Source organism: Nansenia antarctica, assembly GCF_963989245.1.
Source record: "Nansenia antarctica genome assembly, chromosome: 12".
Classification (NCBI taxonomy): Eukaryota; Metazoa; Chordata; class Actinopteri; order Argentiniformes; family Microstomatidae; genus Nansenia; species Nansenia antarctica.
In genome coordinates this window covers 31,689,043-31,697,512 of record NC_137682.1, presented here as the reverse complement: position 1 = coordinate 31,697,512, position 8,470 = coordinate 31,689,043, and the positions used below count along the sequence as shown (strand labels likewise).

Sequence of the window (8,470 nt, the reverse complement as noted above, 5' to 3'; positions counted from 1 at the left end):
CTGCTTTTTCAGGTATTGGTAATATGATCAGGTCCGTCGCTATTATTCTTGTTGTCATTATCATCTGTATTATGTTACTTGGTATTTTAATCAAATGTTTTGGAAAGTGTATTTCTGATGTTCCGGTTAATGCTTTAATGATGGCCGACATAGCTGATGAGCAAAAGCTGGATTCTGCTTTGCTTTCTGATTTTGTTTCCTCTTTTGATGATTTGTTTATTAAGTGATGTTTTGTGATTGTTTGCTTCGGTTCCTGTTTGTTTCTTTCTATATCATGTGATTGATGTCGGTTGTGAAGTGATGTAATGGTTACGCGACAATGGAAGCTCCTGACTATGAAAGTGTTATCAATCTGAGACAGCGGTAAAGGCTGTTCTCCAACTGGGGCCATGTGCTAGCAACCTCTGACCCTGCCGCTTCGGACGAGGGAAACATCGGTCGTTGGAAATTTCTGTATCTCAGTTTTTGTATTATGCATGATGAACTGAGTGATGTGTTGATGTGTTGATGTGTTGATGTGTTGATGTAGTTTTTCTGTCTGTCGTTTAGTTTCGGAACACACTCTGCGTGTTCCGAGGGGGGCTGTGTAGTGTATTTTCATATGACGTAGCCATGGCAACCCGACGGCCACGTAGTGAAAGCAACATAGTAGGAGACTCTGTTTGACTCCCTGTTTACTCATCCAGGGCTTGCTTGAGGGCAGAAACATATTTGTCATTTATCTGATTCGTTCCCCTATTCACTAGATAACCGTCCGTTTGTGTTGTTTCTGTTAGGAAAGATAGGGAGAGACACACGGTGGCCTTTTGACAATGCATGTGCAGAGGATGGAATGTCATCATGGGAGGATAATTGCATTGGGGTCGAGTCAGCAAGACGGCCATAACATAGGTTACATTGGAATTGTATTAGAACATAGGGTGAGTTGCATTATAATAAGACAATGACATCCTATTTGCAGGACGGAGAATGGCCTCACCTACTCACTGGTATGCTTTGTATTCAACCAAATTAAAGTAACGTGGACTCTGTTTAGTTGGCTCAGCAAAATAATAGTGACAGGGTATAAAGTCCGCTACGTAGATGGACTCTCTCTCTTTATTTTTTCACATCCATCCTGTGACCGATTCGGACCATCAGCTCCATTGAAGGGGCCATGCTGTGTAACCTGCTTTTTTGAATAAACAAGTCTTGCTCAAATTTGCTCAAGAATTCTTCTTCATTTTTAGTAAGTAACAGATACCAAAATATATACGAAACTACCCACGACCTGACCCGTTAGTCTCTCCCGAACTGCCTTTCAGTGTTCTCCAGATAGTATCAGGAAATTATTCAGATTGGGATCAAACTGTGTGGGGAGTGTCGGATGAATTACTCCCTATCAATCTAACAAGAAACGGTATTAAGATATTTTTTGCAGTAGGCCCTGGTTGGGGGGACATGTCTTGTGAACTGTAGGTTACTTGGACAGGAAGATTGTGGACAGGGTTAATGGAGTGGTCTATTCCGGTGTCTGTTTCTTTACCAGTGGTGTTGGTCAAAAGGTAATGGTCCATCCATAGACCTAGGTAAGTTGTCAGCACGTTTGCATTAGCAAACATTAGTAACAATACAGTAATTAGCAAATTAGCTGGATTCGAACCGCAACAGCAACGAGTGGTTTGTAAGGCAAGCTGTTAATGCCTCCAGCCTCCTTAAATTATGTTCCAAGCATATTCACCATCCAATATAGTTAAAAGCAGTGGCGGGCGGTGCATTTCACACCTAGGCCTTCAGTGATGTCCTACCTGAATTATTCCACCTCTTAATACCATCATTATGACGCCATGGCTCTAGAAACTATACATTTAGACAGAAACGCAGTATAACCGGGCGTTGCCATTGTTATTATAGCGGCACCTTGTCTGGGTGTATTCAATTCATTGCATGAAAACGAAAGCGTCAGTTAAGTTCAGTTCCCGAACTTTGGGGTCTGTCGATCTCGATAGGAGAACCGTTTCGAGGTTCCATTTAAGGATGGTTATCTTCCTCGTGTTCATGCGGTCACGGGGGTGTGTCGTTTTCCATGGTAGCAGCCCGGGAAGTGGTTAGAAGATCGCATTGAAGCCCCACTTACTCACACAACTGAGCCAGGCAACACAACACACATATCTCTACGAACCCCAGGGTCGCTCCGTATGTCTACATCTCTTGCAGAAAACATTAAATGCTTTGTACTCACCAAAACAACTGATTATTTGAACACAAAATCCATCCTCCTTTCTTTCCTCAAGAAGACTTCAATGACTCTGTTGTACAGTTGATCAGTTCCACCAATAAGTCCTTTTACATGGATATCGTCGCTAACGTTGGGGTTCGGCTTGTAGAACAACACCTTCCATCTACACAAATTAGCGAGATCAAGTTTCAGTGTGTTAGCTCCGCCTCCCAATAGTTTGTATCCAATCAAAAGACGTGAAGGGGCTGATCAGGTGCTCCGCCATCCAGAAGGCCCCTTCGTCGGATTTGCTTGGATTTGCTGCCAACTCGAGATCTGACCACGGCACGCCACAGCTCTTTTCTCGCTCACTTTAAATTACAATCTGTACTCGCGCTACTGTTGAATCTGCAGGCGGGCAGATTTCTTGGTACCCTGGCAACACATTATGGCTGAATTTGATTGGATAAAAGCTAAAGGCCAGCCCTCCAAATGTCTGGAAGCAGCGCAACCAAGAGGAAAGCTATGAAATGAAGAGAATAGACTACGGGAATAATTTAATACATATTTGTAGAAAGAAAATATAAAAATTAAATGTATATTCTGATGATGTTTAGGCCAGCAGAGAAGGCCTTGCTGGCCCTGACGGCACACCACTGGTTAAAAGTGTCAGACCAGGACACACAATTGGGAAAAGTACTATTGTGTAAAGGTATACGATTTGAGCAGGAGACCCGCCACTGTCAGTTTCACTGTCTGCATAATGCTAGTCTTCATCAAAACCAAGATAACATCATGCCATGTAACTTGTCATTGAATATTTTATTTGCAAATGAAATAGTAATAACTCAGAAGTTGTAAAAATATACATTTTTACTCGTGATATTTACATAGATTGTTTTCATCAAACAAACAGTACTGCTTTACAAAACCAAGGAGAAGCAACAGTGAGAATGAAGGATGAGTAAAAAGGAAAGAGTGGCTTATATTTCCCTTTATTACACCGTGCTGAGCAGTCTCTTTCTGACATCCAAGAGTTACCAAGGTTGTTACAGAGCCAACCACCCAGAAGCCTCACCCATGATGAGCACAGCACTCAGAAGTGCATGGATTGAGAAATGGATTTTTTTTTTTTTTTTAAATAAATAAAAATAAAGCTTCATAAAACTTTCTGTGAATATATTTACAAAGATATGTTTTATTGTTTCCGAATACAGGTATGTTACATCAAAGCAAAGCATTCCCCCTTGTCTGCTTGATTGCCTTTGACATGCAGCTCTCCTTCGCTTTCCTTGTCGAGGTGGACTATTCATAGCTTTCATGTGACGTCACAGCATAGTGGAAACGCCCACCTGACGGGCAAAAGGCACTTTTTGCGGGCAAAACCCACGGGCAAAACCCACTTTTTGCGGGTTAATAACTTTGATTTCCCGTGGGTTAGGAAAATAATTCCAACGTGTCCGGAAAGAGGAGGAGCCAGGGAATCCAAAAGTTTTTGAATGGAGTCGATCCTCCACTCCTATCACAGTGGACACAGCAAGGAGCGAATTAGCGGTAGAACTCCCGAACGCCCGGTTGATCGAGTTTCGTATTAAAAGTATATGTTCTCGGGGTGTCAGCGCGGTGTGTAAGGGCTCAAAATGACCGTATACTGATGGTGAATTTAGAGAAATTAAAACTGTGTTTGTAGCACCTCCATAGCCGGTGTTATTCACGGTCAAAGCCGGTCAAGGAGGCACCCTTTGCGGCTTAATAACTTTGATTCTCCGGGGGTTACGGTAAAAATTCCAACGTGTTCGGAAAGAGGAGAAACCAGGGAATCGAAAAGTTTTTGAATGGAGTCGATCCTCCACTCCTATCACCGTGGACACAGCAATGAGCGAATTCCCGGGTAGAAATATCCCCTCGACCCGCTGTCAGCGGGAGTTCCGTCCAGCAGCGGTAGAACTCCCGAACGCCCGGTTGATCGAGTTTCGTATTAAACGTATATGTATACAACAACCTGTAGCGAATACCCTGGCAATCTAACAATTATATTAGAGTGTATAATGCATAAACTGGGCATAGTCATGGTCTTTGCTTGGCTGGCTGGTTGGCTGCATTAACCTGTTGTTGTTACTTGTATGTTCATTACGTTACTTCAAATGAATGCCCCCTAAGTCAAATCCATCAACTGAAGATAACTCGTGAGTTTAGAATGAGAAGGTTCTATCTCCGTTTAGAATGATAAGGTTCTATCTCCGTTTAGAATGATAAGGTTCTATCTCCGTTTAGAATGAGAAGGTTCTATCTCCGTTTAGAATGATAAGGTTCTATCTCCGTTTAGAATGATAAGGTTCTATCTCCGTTTAGGGTAGTTCAGAGATATTGAGCGTCAAAGTTTTGACATTCCATTATGTTTTGTGAGATGGAACCTTTGTATTTTATTAACCGTTTGCGTCCACTCGCCATGTTGCTATGATACTTTTTGCCCGTCAGGTTGGTGGTTGCTAGGGAAGAAACCACGTGACTGAAAGCTATGAATAGACCCTCCACTTTTCCCAATGTCAGAATGCATCATATTATCTGTACCACACACACAACAAAGTCTGAGTCAAGACTGGGGCCTCATTTATAGAAAGTACTTTGGATCAAATTTGATCTTACCTGTGTCGTACGTAGAAAACCACGTCAAAGTAGTGATTTATACAATTTCAACGTGAGTCGATTTGACCGTGGAAACGATCGTAGCTCTACGTCAGGTATTGACTTGACGTACGCACATTACCTACTGGTTATGCAGAGTTATTACAGGCATGTGAGCCGCACTGCCTATACTGTAATTCATGCGAAGTGGATGTGGCTCGTAATAAAATTAACGATGTTGTTATCAGCCGAGAAAATTAGTTTAATTCAAGATTTAAAGGGAACTGATGTTTATGATTGTATTTCAGTCTTCCTTTATATTCCTCCGGAGCTGTCAAGGCAACGCCATCTCCCCTTCAACATGCCTGTAGTGCGTTCCACAACGGACCTTGCCGGGCCATGCGCTAAATTATACTGGATTTTCCTCCGGTGTCGCAAAGGGAGTGAGCAGCCATATTTTCAATGTCACCTGATAAGAATAAGACCATTATATTATTACAGTATAAGCATTTGCCTGGTTAGTTGTCATCAGCACTCAAGTTGAGGGGGGGATGGCAGCCCCCCTAAAATAAAAGCGGTCAAAATCATCCCCCTTCTAAAACTGCCATCCCCCCTTTCCATCCCTTATATCATTTTATCAATGAACCTGGTATTACTGCTATTTCAACATTTAGTTTTGCGCATATTGAGTAAAATACTGTGGCCGAGGGGGCACGCACACATGCAATTACATTTTTACCAAGTCACTGACACGGAAGTCACTGATGCTGTGGGGATGCTAAAATTGTCTCCATATGATAAAATCCACCATCCCCCCTGATTTTCTTTTACAACTTGAGTACTGGTTGTCATGATCAAACATTACAAATGCAACTTACCGAGAAGCCACCCTTCTCTGCCCTCTCCCGCTCACTTGGCTTCATTCAGCCGCTATAATTGAGCCGCTATCACAGGGCGTAAATACAAAGCTCATTCACCTGCGTTCAATTTCAAGTATATTTGGTATTTATAGAATTTAGTAGGTACGCAATTTTAAACAAGCGCAGCCCGTTTTATAAATAATGCTTACATCCGTTTAGAAAAATGTGCTTACGTGCAAGTCAAAGATGACGTTCAAGTACTTTTTTTTTTAATAAATGAGGCCCCTGGTCTCCTACTGAAGTTGTGTGCCTATATGGTTTCCAATTGTGTGGACTGGTTGACACATAGCTATACTGGCAGGTGAATATAGAAAGCAGAATGCCATAGGCTGGTGGGGTGGTGGAGACAGTACCAACTTGCCTTGAAACCCACATGTTGCTGGTTTGAATAGTGCTATGGACAACAATATTTGCTAATTATAGTTACAAATGCTAATGTTTGCCTTCCCTTGACAACTTACCCTAACCTTCATCACTCAAAAGTAATGCCTTCTGCCTAACCGCCGTTCAATTCAACATCAGCTTGTCCAAAAATCTCTTATATGAGTCATCCAGGACACATATTTGGGAACACATACTATTGTATATAGGCACACAATTGAATTGTGTTGTCTGAGCCTTACTCTGCAGAACACAAATGTGGTGGCTACATGGAATTCATATTGATATAGTATAATGCAAAATAATCATAAAATGAATAACTTCACTTACTTGAATGGTGCCACTTATATGTTGGCTGTATTAAACATATGAAAAAACTGTGATGTATGAATCTCCACTATTCATGAGACAAAAGACCCTCCCAAATATGAATTTGTTGAAAACAGAGCAGGTTTGTCAGTCCTCAAGTCTGTCACAGATGAGTGAAGAGGCAAGGCGGAGGCTCGTAAACTGGGGAATTTGCCATCAGAGACCTCCAGTTGCTGGAAAGTAAGTCAGAAAGCCAGAGGAAACAAGCATCCCATCCTCTACCGAGAATTCTATAGGCAGTGCAGGGAGTATACATGGAAGAGCTACAGCTCTGTCTACAGCTCTGTCTACAGCTCTGTCTACAGCTCTGCTCCATGTTGATCTGGTTATACTTCCACTGCTACTCTCTCAGGTTCCCTTGAAAACTGTGTTAAAGCATCTGCTTTTTAGAATGTAAATGCATTGCAGGCAGTGTGTGTGTGTGTGTGTGTGTGTGTGTGTGTGTGTGTGTGTGTGTGTGTGTGTGTGTGGGGGGGGGGGGGGGGTTGCATTTGAGTGAGAGTAGAGGCTCTTGTGCTTTTGTACAATGCCCATTCTGGTGCTCCCTTTAGTGGAAGGGGTCAATCAGTCAAGTTGTAATACCTTCTAACATTGTGTGTGTGCTTGTGTGCGTGCATGTGCGTGTGTGTTTGTATGTGTCTGTGTGCGTGTTTGTTTGTTTGTGTGTGTGTGTGTGTGTGTGTGTGTGCATGCGTATGTGTGTGTGATGGAAAGCTAGCAATGCACATAGAGACCAGTACATGGCTATATTAAAATACGCCATTGCCAGGAAGAAACATGCAACCCGCTTACAGAGCAGTAGATGAGTATGACTTACAGAGCAGTAGATGACTTACAGAGCAGTAGATGACTTACAGAGCAGTAGATGACTTACAGAGCAGTAGATGAGTATGACTTATGGGCAGGCCTCGTCTCAAGGCTTACAGAGCAGTAGATGAGTATGACTTATGGGCAGGCCTCGTCTCAAGGCTTACAGAGCAGTAGATGAGTATGAATTATGGGCAGGCCTCGTCTCAAGGCACCCCTGCCAATAGCAAAAACAAGATTGCTGCCTGTGAAACTGAATTGTAGTCACCAGTACTAAAATAAACCCTGCGTGTCTGCAGACGTATCAATTTGGATAGGTCACTCTTCTCCCTCGAATGAGCGGCTAACATGAGAATGTGTGGGAGGGGCCCGAGGGGCAATGCGCCGTTTCCCAATTAAAACACACCAGCTTCCCTGTTCAAATACAAATACAAACCCCCTTCATTTATTTGAAGAGGCATTTTTTTCCCTCAATGGGCATCTTAACCCTGCCTCGAAATTATATGACATCATGTGTGTAATATCTATCTGTATGTACAGTATAAAACGACGCTATGATTACAGAATGTACATTTGCTCCTGTGGCCCGGGAGCGCTCTCTCATTGAGCAGATATCCGCAGTGAAGTTGTATCTTAGTGTTTTGGCTGTGAATTCCCAAAGCTCGATCAAAAACAGTGACCTAACCACGTGTGCATTTATGATAAGAACAGAGAAATCAACTACCGAATGAATAGGAATCACAAAGGCACACTAAACACAGTAGGCTACTTGTCATTTTTGGGAACTTTCATTCAAACCGCACAGGGTCTTACTGAGAGTACAACAAAGGGTTATGACTGATGCCGAAGCTTGACCAATGAACAGAGTAAGCCATCAACACAATGAGACAGTAATCGAGTGCCATTGAATTGTTCTGGATCTATAGAGAGTACCAGGGCTGATACCAGGGCTGATACCATACCCACACACTGTACAATAGAAGTCCCTAGATTCATACTCCTCCCTCCATTCCATCATCCATATTAGGCTATGGTGAGACCAAACTTCTAGGTCATTAGTGTCTATCTTGGATTCACCATTAAATACCTTAGAAAGCAAGTAAATACATGTAACAACCATTTTTGTTCAACACACATTCATGGCATTTTAGACAGATTTTGGTTTCAGTAA

The 8,470-nt window shown here is 42.5% G+C and overlaps 1 protein-coding gene across 2 annotated transcripts in view; it reads right to left on the bottom strand.

Moving 5' to 3' along the window:
• Positions 1-6,945: 6,945 nt before the first annotated feature.
• LOC308168411 (CXADR-like membrane protein) overlaps positions 6,946-8,470 on the bottom strand; it is a 93,982-nt gene continuing 92,457 nt past the window's right edge. For both annotated transcript variants that reach the window (XM_080542989.1, XM_080542990.1), the window contains exon 7: positions 6,946-8,470. This exon is cut by the window's right edge and continues 1,474 nt beyond it. The gene's annotated coding sequence lies outside the window, so the exon portion shown is untranslated.